At 36.2% G+C, this 17,919-nt stretch overlaps 1 protein-coding gene across 3 annotated transcripts in view; it reads right to left on the bottom strand.

The window, feature by feature from the left end:
- Positions 1 to 17,919, bottom strand: part of NCAM2 (neural cell adhesion molecule 2) — a 515,691-nt gene that overhangs the window by 107,014 nt on the left and 390,758 nt on the right. The gene's annotated exons all lie outside the window — the stretch shown is intronic.

Raw genomic sequence — 17,919 nt, 5'->3', positions numbered from 1 at the left:
CTATTATTGTTATTAACCTTAAAAACTTTGTATCACTTCGTAAATTATCAATTTCAGTAATCTAACTTAAATGTTTTGTTTTACTACCCCTAATTACTTAAAACTGAGCTAAAGTAATTTTGTTGTACCAAAGGATTTTATGTAAGATACAAAAGAATCTGTATACAGATTATAATCTGTAATACAAATGCACAAGTGATTTAAAAATTCTTGTCCTTTTTTTAGTGTATGTTTGTTATGCCAGTCTCACAGAGGAGTATGAAATATTAATTGAATGTTTTCTATGTAAGACAGTAAGATTATATATTTTATTCTATTTTATCTTTTCAATAATCTTGTGTGGAAGATGTCATCCTGTTGTAAGCATGAAGGATCTGGAGTAAGAGCTGTCAAGCTATCCTAGCACGAAGTTGTAGCTCTGGGATGTGAATTTAGGGTGATTTTAACCAGAGACCATTCATTCTATATCTATTCGCCCCAGGAACAAAATTATATTATTCACTGCTAGCAACATTTTGGTGATGTGGATCCCATCATACATTATTGAAGTGAGTACAATTTGAACAATTCCTCAGAAGATAAAGAATCTTAAAAAGCCTTATAATTTTGATTCTGCAATCCAGTCTTAGGTATCTCTCCAGAAAAATACATAGAAATATCTAAAGTTTATACACAGGACTTTTAATGCATTGTTATCTTAACAAAAACTCAAAAACAGCTTACTGTCCCTCCAAAGAGAATTGTGTAGCTATGTAGTAACACATCTTGGCACTCAGGTATGCTGAATATTACATAAAGGTATCTTCTGTGATTATCCTTCAGCTTGTAATGTGCCCGTCCTTCCTTCACCTGGCTGCTTTCAAAACTAACCTCCATACTACCTAAACACAGCCTTTCCATGACTTTCTATTGTGAGTGAGCTTCTGTACTTGGTGCTCCCACAGATTTTGTGTGTTCTCTTAGCCCAGTAATAGGAAGTGAGAGGATCTACATCACTGTTTCTCCACCAAATGATTTGAATCTTAGGAGCTAAGATATGTCTTGGTCACAATTATATACCTGATAGCTTACATAGTGTAAGATGGTGACTTGGTTCTCAAACACTGTATATCAAATTTACTTGAAATTAAGCCATCGATGAGTTTTCAATTCAACAGTTCACATATATTGAACAGAAGGTATTTTCAAGGAGAATAGAAAACAAAACAAAACAAAACAAAAACAAAAACTTTTTCAAGGTCTGGGAAGATTAAGTGAAAAATCTAAGGATGTGTAACTAATTAGGGGTGCAGTTGTAAGAGAAACCAAAGTTCCTGATATTCAGAGTCAAAAGCTTAGGTTATATCTATATCTTATCTCTATCTCTATCTATAAAACATTTTATTACACTTACTAAATATGAAATATAATCTCTTTAATATTATAATATTCTAAGGAAAGGTTTATGGGTAATTTATTTGCATATAAATATAGCCCAGTATGAAAATCATACATGCTAGCGGAACTATTAATAGCTGACTCACAGTCTACTCTGTCCACGATGTGGCATCTGTGTGAATATGTATTATGTTATTATAATTTAACCATAAACTTAGGGCAAGATTTGATTTTTCTATAAAAGCAAGCAATTGCTGCTAATTGTTTGCCTGATGATCTCAGTAGGAATTTAATTTGGAATCACTGATGTTGAATGCAAACATGCTTACAGGCAGTACATGCTATTCTGAAAGCCACATTAAAAAAAATATATTTGTGGTGTGAGGCAAGAAAATATTGATAATTTCCATCCACAATTAAACACAAAGTAAATTTCTATATGTTATATGCTTTGTAGATATCAAACCAGATATTGTAGCAAGGCACCAATATTCACTGGCACAAGATTGGCATGTTAATAAAATCCAACAATTAGCGCTGGGTCACTGTTTGAAGAAGGATGTGACTTTGGCACAGGCAGCATGTGAAAACTTCAGGCTAGAAACAAGTAGCCATATTTCATGTTGATAAATCAAATATAGTAATTTTCAGAGAATCGGCCTTTTTAAGAAGTAGGCCTTTCCCATCATGAAAAGCTTCAAATATTGTGCAGAGGAAATAAACTTGAGCAGTTAACAAAACAGCAGGGGGAAGGAAGAGGAGTAAAGAATATGGCATAAACAGAACATAAAGTAGTGGATGCCTTCTCCCAAGGCATTATATGTCCTCCAAATCCTATTCAAGTCCAAAATAAATAATTCTAAAAAATTCAATGAGCAGAAATCACTTTATTGGAAGAACGTTTTATCTGAGCAAAGTAGAGAAAAAAGTCAGTGAAATCAATATAGTGACAAGATGAAATATTTCATTCATGGCATGGAAAAGTAGAGGCGTCCCTTAGAAACCTTCTGGTAACAATGAGAAGCAAGGAAAATGGCAACAATGCCCTCCTTGACAAAACTTTCGTCAGGCTTCTATAAGTCTTTCTATAGGGATGTGGCTTTGTGATTAGGTCCTGCCCTGCTCTGCTTCTTCCTTTAGTGAAGAATCCTGCTAAGTCTGTTTAGTGGGAATCGTTCAAGCATTGATATCTGAATATCTTTGAAATCTGATCAGGTTCCTTCTTACCCTTAAAGCCCATGACCCAGGCCTGCCTTTAGTGAGAATTCTAGCATGCGAGTTTAGCGAGAATCACATTACAGCTGAAATTGAATAAAGTTTCTGTTAGTAATTTTCCATCCACTGACTTCTGTCATTCTGCTCCTTGGCTATAAATCCTCACTTGTCTTTATTGTATTTGGAGTTGAGTTCAATCTCTCTCTCCTATTGCAACAGTCTTGACCCCCATTCCAATAAAGTCTTCCTTACTATTTTTAAGTGTCAGTATAATTTCTCTTTGACAAAAGATAGAGTACCCCCCCCAAAAAAGGTAATTAAAGAAAAACTTATTTCCTTTTAAGAGGAAAGAAAACAAGAACAATAACAACAACAAAGATCTCAAGCAAATATGGCAGCGTTAAGAACTACTTAATTTTTGGTCACAATTATATATCAGATAGCTTACATAGTTTAAGATGCTGACTTGGTTGTCAAAATACAAAATATCTCCTATATTTTGTGTAATTGAAGTTGTTAGAATTAGACAATTTTTAAAAATCAATCACACAATAAAGAAATTTACCCCAGGGCAAGGAGAGGCAAGGTGGCGGAAGAGTAGGGTCCCCAAGTCACCTGTCCCCACAAAATTACCTAGATAACCTTCAAATTATCCTGAAAATCTATGAATTCGGCCTGAGAATTAGAGAGAGACCAGCTGGAACGCTACAGTGAGAAGGGTTCGCGCTTCTACCAAGGTAGGAAGACGGGGAAAAAGAAATAAAGAAACAAAAGGCCTCCAAGGGGGAGGGGCCCCGCGAGGAGCCGGGCTGAGGCCGGGGCGAGTGTCCCCAGGACAGGAGAGCCCCGTCCCGGAGAAGCAGGAGCTGCACCGACCTTCCCGGGGGAAAGGGGCTCGCGGGGAGGTGGAGCAGGACCCAGGAGGGCGGGGATGCCCTCGGGCTCCGGGGACAGTAACAGACACCTGAGCCCCGGAGAGTGTGCCGAGCTCCCTAAGGGCTGCAGCGCGCACGGGGGACCCGGAGCAGCTCGGGGGGCGAGGGGGGGCTCGGGGGCGGCTCCGCGGAGGGGGCTGCGGGGCGGGAGCGGCTCCGCGGAGGGGGCTGCGGGGCGGGAGCAGCTGGGGGGGCTCGGGCAGAGAAAGAGGCTCCGTGCGGAGGGGGCTGCGCGGTTCCAGGAGCAGCTCGGGGGGGCTCGGGGCGGCTCCACGGAGGGGGCTGCGGGGCGGGAGCAGCTCGGGGGGGCGGGGGCTCAGCGGCGGGAGCGAGAATCCAACAGCGCAGGCCCCGGAGCACAGGGCACAGGGACACAGCCCAGGATCCGGCCTCCCATCGGACAGGCAGAGGCCGGGAGGGCCCAGGACAGCGAGGACGCTCCTGCCCCAGCTGAGCAGATCAGCGGCCCCACCTGGAGCCTCCAGGCCCTGCAGACGGAGAGCTCCGGAGCTACTGCGGGGGGCTGACTCCAGGGCTGCAGAGCTGGCCCCGCCACTGCGGTTGTTCCTTCTGGGGCCTCACGGGGTAAACAACCCCCACTGAGCCCTGCACCAGGCAGGGGCACAGCAGCTCCCCCAAGTGCGAACCTGGAAATCAGCACAACAGGCCTCTCCCCCAGAAGACCAGCTAGACGGACAAGTTCCAGGAGAAGCCAAGGGACTTACAGTACACAGAATCAGAAGATACTCCCCCCGTGGTTCATTTTTCTTTCTTTCTTTCTTTCTTTCTTTTTTGTTGTTTTGTTGTGTTTTGTTTTGTTTTGTTTTGCTTTTTCATTTGTTTCCTTCCCCCACCCCTTTTTTCCCGTTCTTTCTCTTTTTCTTTTTTTTTCTTCCTTTTTTTTTCTCTTTCTCTTTTCTTTCCCTCTTTCTCTTCTCTCTTTTTCTCCCTTTCCCAATACAACTTGCTTTTGGCCACTCTGCACTGAGCAAAATGACTAGAAGGAAAACCTCACCTCAAAAGAAAGAATCAGAAACAGTCCTCTCTCCCACAGAGTTACAAATCTGGATTACAATTCAATGTCAGAAAACCAATTCAGAAGCACTATTATACAGCTACTGGTGGCTCTAGGAAAAAGCATAAAGGACTCAAGAGACTTCATGACTGCAGAATTTAGAGCTAATCAGGCAGAAATTAAAAATCAATTGAATGAGATGCAATCCAAACTAGAAGTCCTAAGGACGAGGGTTAACGAGGTGGAAGAATGAGTGAGTGACATAGAAGACAAGTTGATAGCAAAGAGGGAAACTGAGGAAAAAAGAGACAAACAATTAAAAGACCATGAAGATAGATTAAGGGAAATAAACGACAGCCTGAGGAAGAAAAACCTACGTTTAATTGGTGTTCCCGAGGGCGCCCAGAGGGCCAGAATATGTATTTGAACAAATCATAGCTGAAAACTTTCCTAATCTGGGAAGGGGAAACAGGCATTCAGATCCAGGAAATAGAGAGATCCCCCCCCCCCCAAAATCAATAAAAACCGTTCAACACCTCGACATTTAATAGTGAAGCTTGCAAATTCCAAAGATCAAGAGAAGATCCTTAAAGCAGCAAGAGACAAGAAATCCCTGACTTTTATGGGGAGGAGTATTAGGGTAACAGCAGACCTCTCCACAGAGACCTGGCAGGCCAGAAAGGGCTGGCAGGATATATTCAGGGTCCTAAATGAGAAGAACATGAAGCCAAGAATACTCTATCCAGCAAGGCTCTAATTCAGAATAGAAAGAAAGATAAAGAGCTTCCAAGATAGGCAGAAACTGAAAGAATATGTGACCTCCAAACCAGCTCTGCAAGAAATTTTAAGGGGAACTCTTAAAATTCCCCTCTAAGAAGAAGTTCAGTGGAACAATCCACAAAAACAAGGACTGAATAGATATCATGATGACACTAAACTCATATCTCTCAATAGTAACTCTGAACGTGAACGGGCTTAATGACCCCATCAAAAGGCACAGGGTTTCAGACTGGATAAAAAAGCAGGACCCATCTATTTGCTGTCTACAAGAGACTCATTTTAGACAGAAGGACACCTACAGCCTGAAAATAAAAGGTTGGAGAACCATTTACCATTCAAATGGTCCTCAAAAGAAAGCAGGGGTAGCCATCCTTATATCAGATAAACTAAAATTTACCCCGATCCAACAAGAGGGCTTAACAATCCTCAATATATATGCCCCGAATGTGGGAGCTGCCAAATATATAAATCAATTATTAACCAAAGTGAAGAAATACTTAGATAATAATACACTTATACTTGGTGACTTCAATCTAGCTCTTTCTATACTCGATAGGTCTTCTAAGCACAACATCTCCAAAGAAACGAGAGCTTTAAATGATACACTGGACCAGATGGATTTCACAGATATCTACAGAACTTTACATCCAAACTCAACTGAATACACATTCTTCTCAAGTGCACATGGAACTTTCTCCAGAATAGACCACATATTGGGTCACAAATCGGGTCTGAACCGATACCAAAAGATTGGGATCGTCCCCTGCATATTCTCAGACCATAATGCCTTGAAATTAGAACTAAATCACAACAAGAAGTTTGGAAGGACCTCAAACACGTGGAGGTTAAGGACCATCCTGCTAAAAGATGAAAGGGTCAACCAGGAAATTAAGGAAGAATTAAAAAGATTCATGGAAACTAATGAGAATGAAGATACAACCATTCAAAATCTTTGGGATGCAGCAAAAGCAGTTCTAAGGGGGAAATACATCGCAATACAAGCATCCATTCAAAAACTGGAAAGAATTCAAATACAAAAGCTAACCTTACACCTAAAGGAGCTAGAGAATAAACAGCAAATAGATCCTACACCCAGGAGAAGAAGAGAGTTAATAAAGATTCGAGCAGAACTCAACGAAATCGAGACCAGAAGAACTGTGGAACAGATCAACAGAACCAGGAGTTGGTTCTTTGAAAGAATTAATAAGATAGATAAACCATTAGCCAGCCTTATTAAAAAGAAGAGAGAGAAGACTCAAATTAATAAAATCATGAATGAGAAAGGAGAGATCACTACCAACACAAAGGAAATACAAACGATTTTAAAAACATATTATGAACAGTTATACGCCAATAAATTAGGCAATCTAGAAGAAATGGATGCATTCCTGGAAAGCCACAAACTACCAAAACTGGAACAGGAAGAAATAGAAAACCTGAACAGGCCAATAACCAGGGAGGAAATTGAAGCAGTCATCAAAAACCTCCCAAGACACAAGAGTCCAGGGCCAGATGGCTTCCCAGGGGAATTCTATCAAACGTTTAAAGAAGAAACCATACCTATTCTCCTAAAGCTGTTTGGAAAGATAGAAAGAGATGGAGTACTTCCAAATTCGTTCTATGAGGCCAGCATCACCTTAATTCCCAAACCAGACAAAGACCCCACCAAAAAGGAGAATTACAGACCACTATCCCTGATGAACATGGATGCAAAAATTCTCAACAAGATACTGGCCAAGGATCCAACAGTACATTAAGAAAATTATTCACCATGACCAAGTAGGATTTATCCCCGGGACACAAGGCTGGTTCAACACCCATAAAACAATCAATGTGATTCATCATATCAGCAAGAGAAAAACCAAGAACCATATGATCCTCTCATTAGATGCAGAGAAAGCATTTGACAAAATACAGCATCCATTTCTGATCAAAACTCTTCAGAGTGTAGGGATAGAGGGAACATTCCTCAACATCTTAAAAGCCATCTACGAAAAGCCCACAGCAAATATCATTCTCAATGGGGAAGCACTGGGAGCCTTTCCCCTAAGATCAGGAACAAGACAGGGATGTCCACTCTCACCACTGCTATTCAACATAGTACTAGAAGTCCTAGCCTCAGCAATCAGACAACAAAAAGACATTAAAGGCATTCAAATTGGCAAAGAAGAAGTCAAACTCTCCCTCTTTGCCAATGACATGATACTCTACATAGAAAACCCAAAAGTCTCCACCCCAAGATTGCTAGAACTCATACAGCAATTCGGTAGCATGGCAGGATACAAAATCAATGCCCAGAAATCAGTGGCATTTCTATACACTAACAATGAGACTGAAGAAAGAGAAATTAAGGAGTCAATCCCATTTACAATTGCACCCAAAAGCATAAGATACCTAGGAATAAACCTCACCAAAGATGTAAAGGATCTATACCCTCAAAACTATAGAACACTTCTGAAAGAAATTGAGGAAGACACAAAGAGATGGAAAAATATTCCATGCTCATGGATTGGCAGAATTAATATTGTGAAAATGTCAATGTTACCCAGGGCAATTTACATGTTTAATGCAATCCCTATCAAAATACCATGGACTTTCTTCAGAGAGTTAGAACAAATTATTTTAAGATTTGTGTGGAATCAGAAAAGACCCCGAATAGCCAGGGGAATTTTAAAAAAGAAAACCATATCTGGGGGCATCACAATGCCAGATTTCAGGTTGTACTACAAAGCTGCGGTCATCAAGACAGTGTGGTACTGGCACAAAAACAGACACATAGATCAATGGTACAGAATAGAGAACCCAGAAGTGGACCCTGAACTTTATGGTCAACTAATATTCGCTAAAGGAGGAAAGAGTATCCATTGGAAGAAAGACAGTCTCTTCAATAAATGGTGCTGGGAAAATTGGACATCCACATGCAGAAGAATGAAACTAGACCACTCTCTTTCACCATACACAAAGATAAACTCAAAATGGATGAAAGATCTAAATGTGAGACAAGATTCCATCAAAATCCTAGAGAAGAACACAGGCAACACCCTTTTTGAACTCGGCCACAGAAACTTCTTGCAAGATACATCCACGAAGTCAAAAGAAACAAAAGCAAAAATGAACTATTGGGACTTCATCAAGATAAGAAGCTTTTGCACAGCAAAGGATACAGTCAACAAAACTCAAAGACAACCTACAGAATGGGAGAAGATATTTGCAAATGACGTATCAGATAAAGGGCTAGTTTCCAAGATCTATAAAGAACTTATTAAACTCAACACCCAAGAAACAAACAATCCAATCATGAAATGGGCAAAAGACATGAAGAGAAATCTCACAGAGGAAGACATAGACATGGCCAACATGCACATGAGAATATGCTCTGCATCACTTGCCATCAGGGAAATACAAATCAAAACCACAATGAGATATCACCTCACACCAGTGAGAATGGGGCAAATTAACAAGGCAGGAAACAACAAATGTTGGAGAGGATGCGGAGAAAAGGGAACCCTCATACACTGTTGGTGGGAATGTGAACTGGTGCAGCCACTCCGGAAAACTGTGTGGAGGTTCCTCAAAGAGTTAAAAATAGACCTGCCGTACGACCCAGCAATTGCACTGCTGGGGATTTACCCCAAAGATAACAGATGCAATGAAACGCCGGGACACCTGCACCCCGATGTTTATAGCAGTGATGTCCACAATAGCCAAACTGTGGAAGGAGCCTCGGTGTCCATCGAAAGATGAGTGAATAAAGAAGATGTGGTTTATGTATACAATGGAATATTACTCAGCTATTAGAAATGACAAATACCCACGATTTGCTTCAACATGGATGGACCTGGAGGGTATTATGCTGAGTGAAGTAAGTCAGTCGGAGAAGGACAAACATTATATGTTCTCATTCATTTGGGGAATATAAATAATAGTGAAAGGGAATAGAAGGGAAGGGAGAAGAAATGTGTGGGAAATATCAGAAAGGGAGACAGAACCTAAAGACTGCTAACTCTGGGAAACGAACTAGGGGTGGTAGAAGGGGAGGAGGGCGGGGGGTGGGAGTGAATGGGTGACGGGCACTGGGGGTTATTCTGTATGTTGGTAAATTGAACACCAATAAAAAATAAATTAAAAAAAAGAAATAAAAAACAACAAATAGTGAGTTAGAGATTGAATGTATTCCTACCTCATCCCCACACCAAAACTAGCTGCATTTGTATTATTAATTTTAAAACAAAATATGAAACTACAAATACTAGAACAAAAAAAAAAAAAAAAGAAATTTACCCCAACCAGACTTTCAGAGGAGGAGATATGAAAGATTAACACCCAACTGTGTGTGAATTCACCAAGTTCTCGTTACGTGAAGAGATCTTTGTATTTATTGTATTTACCTATTGTATTTATTGTATTTACCTATGAACAAAATTAAACTTGTCTTTTGTGTACATGGTCATTTCAAGTTTGGCAGAACTAGACAGATCTCATAGCATCTAATATCTGAAAAGGAACATGAGAGTCATCTACAAATCTTTGTTCCACATACAAGAAACTTGATTCTGGGATATTTGGGAAGGTGGTGGCAGAGCCAACCCATAGACTTTTGGCTCTTTATGATCATGTTATGACAGTTATTCTATTAATAACTAAGTACATTTTCAGAGACTCATTCCTAAAGATCATTAATAGAAAATTAAAGTTTGAAGTGATTATACCAAGTAATCAAGGAAATATTTATTACTCCTGTATGCTATATTTAAGCAATAAAAGAAACATGTATGCGGTTTAGAAAAAAAATTTGATGGAAACGAGTGCACACTCACTTATGTCCAGGTGATGCCAATAAAATGAAATGATTTAAATCATGACCACTTCTCCAATTTCTCTGTTCATGTATGAGAAGCTATGATGTAAGAATAAATGTATTCTGGATCAGAGCAGTCATTTTCTGCACTAATGGTTTTACGGTTAGAATTGCATTTAAGCAATATATCCTTGAATAAATAGTTCTTGGATAAAAACTCAGGAAAGTTAATCTCACATTAAGGTTAATAGAGAATAATGAAATCTGGAGTGGGGAGAAAAAGAAGGAGTAAAGGATGAAGGAAAGAGAGGAGGAAAAGAAGAAGGAAAATAAAAGCAAGGACAAGAAGACAATAAAGTATATTTTGCTTCGTTGTAGAATTTACATCTTATAAATATTTCCTGATTTCAACTTGCATTCTCTTCTGCATATGGGGATCGAATGATGAACATGAAAGACAAGGTTCCCCACCTTCTTGAAGTTTATATGTTCTTTCAAGTTTATTTTATAATTTGAGGTAACTTGAAAGAACTTATAGATACATCATTATCAGCATCAGGACACAAAAAACTAAAATAATAAACTAGAAGTTTACTAAAATTGCAAATAGGGAGAAAAATTAATTCACTGTTTCAATATCAAAGTCAAAGGTAATCCCCTCAGCTCCAGTGTGGAAATTTGAACATACTTTTCATTTTGAATAATAAGATATATTAAAGTAGTGTATAAAATTTGTTTGGTTGCTGCTTATATATAAATTGATATTTCAAAGTAATCTCAAAATTTGCTGTCTGGCCCTCTCATGGTTAAGAAATTATGAATAAGCTAGCCACAGCACTTTTGCTCTTGATCCATAATAAATGAAGTCTTGCATTAAAATTCCTAACATAAATGGAAGATATCATTCAACATCTCAATAAAGAATACATTTAATCCCCAAATGAGCATATTTACTAGTGCCTTAAAATGTAATGATTGTTTCTTAACACTTTTTAAATTATATTTTTTTATTTACTAGGGCACCTGGGTGGCTCATTCTGTTGGGTGTCTAACTCTTGATTTCGGCTCAGGTCATGATCTCAGCGTCCTGAGATCAAGCCCCTATTCCAACTTCATGCTCAGAGGGGAGTTTCTCCCTCTCCCTCTGCCCTTCCTTCCCCCATGCTGTCTCTGTCTAAAATAAATAATCTATACAAAATGCATATACTATGTAATTTTTATATAAGGAAAATTCATTGGAATTTCCAAAGTTGAGCTTGATATTCAACTTCCTATTAGGACATTTATGAAGAAAGTAGGTTGTTATTACTTTTCAAAACATTAAGAGTTGAAAATATGTTACATTGCTTCTATCATTATAATTACTAACATGTGCTATGAAACTGACATTTTGAATATGCTCTCTTCATATCTAAATCTGATAATTATGATTTATAGATTATTTTTGTATGTCAATACACTTGCACATATATTGCCTCTAATAAAAGACTATTTTAGAATATAATGAAAAACATGGGGTTTTGTTATTAAAAATATCACTTATAGGATATAGCAAAAAAATACTAAATGTAACTGCTAAGATAGAGGATATTTTTCTAAAATATCCCAAAAATAGTGAACATAAAATTGCATATTCTAAAAATAGCAAACATATATACTGGTATCTTTCTCATTCTGTATCTTTTCAACAGTGTAATTCTACTTTTGATACTTTTTTAGTCTTAGTGAACTTACAAGCCTTACAAACTTACATGTGTGTGTCTGTGTATTTGCTCTAGTGCAAACATATATGTATCATTTCAGGGAGATTTTAAGCAATCTGTTTTATTTGTTGAGAAATATTATTTGGAATAACTCATAAGTGGCTTCATTTTCATATTTCAAAAACTGTAGCTACTGCACATGAGGTAATATGCTTAAGATTTAAACAGTAATTTATGCCCACTGACACAAAGCTACCACTAGTAAGTGTGGATATTAACTGTTTAGGTATAAAAGTTTTGCCAACCTGGCTATCCATCAAATCATATTTTGAGCTTGTGGGGAAAAAAAAATCAGATGTCTAAAGCTTCCTCTTAAATATTCTAATGCACTGCTCTGGGAGGGGTGGCTGCTGCACTAATTACCCAAATTATTTTTGTTTGTCTATTTTATGCTAAATTCTATTAAAATGTGGGGGATTCGTGACAGCAGGGAATCCTATCTTAGTGGATCAGGAAGATGCAAAAATACATAACTATAATGAAGGCAATATGTAGTGCAATGGAAGTGGAATGGGTAAGGTTCTTGTCTCAAAGGTATTAGCACTGAACCTTGAATCTTCCCATCAAGCCTGACAATAAGAATCTGGACACACACACACACAGACTGGAGGCTGAACTATAATAGAAGACAGAAATTTGCAGTTACTGTTTATAAGTGAATATAATTATATTAGAATTATTATATAATACATAATAATTAATAATAATAATAACAATAATAAAATATTCAAAATAGTGTCAGGCCTTCTATTGGATTCAGGTCCCAATGATGCCAGATAGCAATTATGTCCCCTTAATTTTCTGTTTATTAATTTGAGCTTTGGGTTTTTAATTTTTTTCTTTCTAGAACTAATAGTTGAACTTGTTTCTTTAACTCTAGGAGTTTACTAACACAGAAAATATGTCTTGGACAAATTAAAAATATAGAAAGAGGGTTATAATATTTACCATATATAAAGAGGCATTGGACCATATAAAAGTGACATTTGCTTTTGCTTAGAATTATAAATACTTCAGGATAGTTAATTATCTCATGGCTGGTAGTTTACTGTACACACATACATGTAATTACATATATATGTACACATATAATACAAATGAAGAATAAGCCTTCTTACTAAATATCATTTTAATAAGTTAATATCTTTAAAAAACTGAAGAGTGCATGAGAGAAAATCATGAGTTCCTTGGTGGTGAAAATACTAGGAAGCACATGATTTTCAGGATTCCATATATTCTACTTATGAATATGATTAATAAAACTATATATATGATTGCACAGACTGTGAGAAGGAGAACATGTAAAACCGAATATAAAATGAAAACAGACCTTAAAAATCAAGGATCTGTGTTCTCCTAGCTATTATCACAACAGGAAGATCTCTAAAGAGAAGTTATTTATGTTTAATTAAATGGTAGCTGAGCTAGGACATTTCAACAGTACTTATGTCCATGACCTTAACTGAATCTCTAATTTAAATTTGCCAGCATAAGAAGAAACAGCAGAGTGTGTCAGTATCTGATTTTGTCATTTCCTCAAAGTGGGGATCAGGAAAAGCATGTTCCAGGAGTACCAGGAGACATTAAAGAAACTTTTCAGACTTGGTGCCAAGTTACTCTTGTTTGGTAAATGTGTTTTCTTATTTTGCCTTATTATTTGTCTTATGGCTGAGACTTAGGGCTGAATGTGCAGCCAGCACTCATCACAGCATTCCTGACACTGCACGAAACTTCCCTCCTGGATTATTTGCTTAATGCAAGCTTTTCACTTTTCTCCTGTCATTCTCTCGTAGTTTCTGAAGGCTTTTTTCTGAACATGGTTTATCTGTGATTGGTACCTGTGACCTAAGTAAAGTCTTACTTCTCGCTGGGTGCTGGCCTGGATTCCTGAATTCTGCTTGCTCATGAGCAGGCTGGAGCTGATAACAAAACACAACACACAGGCTCTGGGATCTGATCTATAAAAATCCTTGACCTGAATTTCCAAAGGTTCATGAATAACAGAATCAGGCAACTCACTATACACACACACTATACACTATCCATTTTGTGAATCAAATTGAAAGGCATATGAGAGGGTAAGATTTAAAATCGATGAAAAATAAATTTGACTTTGAAAATCATGATTTGACTTTGAAAATCATATAGCGAATCTGTCTCACACACTCTCCAAATAATTTCTATACTACCACGAAATACCACCCCCTCTTCTAATCATCATACTTTCTGGCACAAAATTTTCAAATTCTTTTTATTTAATATTAGATTTTTAAGAAACACAATAAAGTGAAATATTCTTAAAAGTTTGACATTTATTCCTCACCAATAAATCACAGCATATAAAAATACCATTCACTTCTTCCAGTTATCACTATTATATCCCTGGTTGAGGCCATCATCATTACCTGGTTAACTTTAGAAGGCTGGTCCTTACTGGTTTCCTGGCCTACCAGCTTCTATTTTAAGATAACGTCACTATTCTGATTAATCCTTGCTGTAAGATTCTCTTCACACTTCTTAAATCAAAAACTTTTTAAAAGATTTATAAAGTTCCACATTAGCTGGCCTATGCCTATTTCTGCGTCTACTTTGTCTCTGAGTTAACTCAATCCATCCTAAGACGGATGAGGGATGGTGAGGACCATCCCTAACTTTCCTGCTTTCAGCACTTTGCACTAGCTTCTTGTTTCTTTTCTGAGTTCTGTATGGCACCTGAATTAATATTTGACATTCAGTAAATAACAGTTAAATAAATGAATGAAAATCCAGGTTAAGTATAGATTTTAAATATTATCATTGCATTTAATAGAAAAGGTAAGGTATATCAACATTCGTTTCATTTTCCTAGTATCACAGAATTTAGGACTTTAATCCTGTATTAATTCTGTGCTAATACATTGTCTTTTGTAGATTCCGATTGCCTATTTTGTGAAGGAGCCAGCCCCTTAAATTAACTAAGAATTAACTGCACATGTTTTTTTAATATCTAAAACACCTTGATGCTTTTTTTCAGTCACTGAATTTTCTCATTTGATTTATGCTGAGGGAAACTACCAAGGGAATAAAAACTAATATATCCTTTGGCACATTTAGAGGATAATTCAATTAATAATTTCATAGACCCAGCTCTACTGCATGTTCACTCATAGGTGGAATCAGCTACGGCAATTAACTGGATTCAGTCCATGTATCATGGGAATTCTAGTGGCTACATGGAATACTAAATTAGATGTGTGCTTATTGCCAATTAACCAACCATAGTGTTGGATGTGCATTTTCTATACCAAATTTGAACAATCCAGTAATGCATAACCCTCAGCATATTTTACGACCCTGGAGTCCTAAGTGTCATATGAAGATAAAACTTATATAGGATTTTTAGCACACATTGGGGTTCTCTTTAATTTGACTAATATTAGTGATATAATTATTACTAATAAGAAAAGCTTGATTTCAAGTACAGTGAATTATTATTTCTATTACTACTCTTCTTTTTCTTGTCTTAATATTTCTCTTCCTTAAACCATACATATGTATACTAATAAAAGTATTTTACTACCTATGGTTAATTTTTCCTCTATTGATGCTTGATATAATTCAATTTTCTATAAAACTGCAGTATTTTAAGGACTATATTATTATTATGCACAATTTTACATAGACATTTAGGAAAGAAAGCTTGAGTGGATCTCTTTGGTAAAAATTTCTGAGTTGTCAAAAGAAGATTGATTGGACATATGGATATAGCAGTGTTACAGTTGTTTTATAAATAACAATACTGTTAGTTTCTTCAGAGTCTAATTTAACTATAGCACATTCTGTTATTTATGTTATTTGTGCTTATTCATGTCAAATAATTTTGGAGTCTGTCACTACTATTAGAATTGAAAAGAAAGCCCTATCAAGTTAAAAGTACAGTTTTTTTCTAGTGATTCAATTTGATGTCTAGGTTATTAATCTTATATGCAGTAAGTTTAATTCTTTTCCCAAACTTATCAAACACTGATGAGCTAAAAGATTTCAAAAACAAACTAAAACATTTTCACTATTATATTTCAAAGTGCATTATTGTGTATTCTAGAATGTTGCTTATATGCATAAAGGAATGTCTGGGTCACAATAATGGAAACCAAAAACAAAAACTCTCAGTATTATTGCCATAATACAACAACAACAACAACAATAATAATAATAATAATGATAACAGTTAATGTGGTGCTTATGACCTATCAATGTTTAAGCATGTTGTATAATGAACAAATTTAGTTGCAATTACATTAGATATTATTATTATTATCACTACTTTACCTTTATATTTATTGCCTCTTAGTTGAAAGGCTGAAATGCAGGGAATTATGTAAACCTTTTCTATCTTCCTTTAAATGTCTTGAATAAAAATTGGTATCAATTATCACATATTTTTAACTCTCAAAGAATCATAGTATTAGATTTATTTATTTATAAGATTTATTTACTTGAGAGAGAGAGAGTGTGCAAGTGTGAGTGAGTGTGTGTGTGGGGGGTGGACAGAGAGAAAGAATCAAGTCAACTCCCTGCTGAATGCAGAAGGTGGGGTTGGCTCTCATGACCTTGAAATCATGACCTGATCTGAAAACAAGAGTCCACTACCCAAGTGAATGAGTCACCCAGGCGCCCTCATTGTATTATTTAATTGGACTTAGATCACAATTTCTTCCTGCTTAACTGCTGTTTATGTTGACATGTATATTTTTAATGTGTATTTGATTAGAACATTCTTTTATTTAAAGAGGTGAGAAGCTATTGTTAAAATTAAATTATTTTTACATAACATAGCAAAATATTTTGAGCCAAATAGAAAAGTAATTCAAGCTATGATTAGAAATGAATCATGTGTGATATATTTTCAGAGCACTGCATCACAGTAAAATAAACAAAAACAAAAAATGTACAGTCTCTCCTAAAATAATATTGACATAGATCTCCATCTTCAGCTGTTTCTTTTATTGAGCTAAAAAATGTGCATCCTTTATTTGGGTTTCCCCAGGGCCAATATACTGCCTAGCATATAGTAAGCATTAATAAATATTAATTTAATGAATGTATATGGCAAAAAGTATCAAGCAGCTGGTATTAACTATTATGTACAAAATTCATATTACAAATAATCTACAGTTTTATAATAACATTAATGGGTTTAGGAAGTAGAGAATTAAATGAAAATAATACTGAAACAACACATTGTAAACCATAGTCTGAAAGAAAAATACCAATGTATAATGAAGGTTTGACCAAGGAAGCATTTTTTTTTTACCTCTAATGTTTATTTTAAAATAGTTTATTGTCAATTTGATTAAATTCAAGCAGGTGGACAAACCTGTGAAAGTGCTTTTGATTTTGCTTTCCCAAAATAAAACTCTAAATTTAGAAAAAAAGAAATAAAGATTTAAGGATACCTATTACATACAAAAATAGTTTTGGGATTTCCCAGAGAGCTTCTAGAAAATCACAAATATGTGTTCCTTTTACTTTCTTTTTAACCCCACTTTAGAAAAAGAGAGATGTTCAAAATAATTGGCTTTGGCTTTGTGCATATTACATTATACTGGAAAAATCTCCACTTATTCTAGGAAAGAATATTTCATTGTACAAAATCAAACAACTAAAAATGATCCATATGAGTAAATGTAGTAAGGCAAATGAGTTACATAGATTTTTGAAGTTGTATGGATATAGAATCCACATTATCTGATCTTAGTTTCTACTTCAGGATATTTTGATGATATTGCATTTCTAAGAGGCTTTTATGTGTTTTTTTTTTCTATTACTGCTCATTTGTATAGTCTCTATGACACATTTTTAATTATAATTGCATTAAATTATATGTTATTTTATAATAGTTTCTAAGCTGATCCACATAAATGGATTCCAGTTACCTAGATATATAGCAATATTTGTATATCACTTCAATCATTTTGCATCTTTGAAGAGCCCTAATAATACATTACTTCTAATGTTATACAATAAATATTATTAACCCAAGTAATTATTATGGTC

Source organism: Canis aureus, chromosome 30 (genome assembly GCF_053574225.1).
Source record: "Canis aureus isolate CA01 chromosome 30, VMU_Caureus_v.1.0, whole genome shotgun sequence".
NCBI lineage: Eukaryota > Metazoa > Chordata > Mammalia > Carnivora > Canidae > Canis > Canis aureus.
The sequence above is the reverse complement of the archived record's forward strand: the minus strand, read 5'-3'. Positions and strand labels throughout refer to the sequence as shown.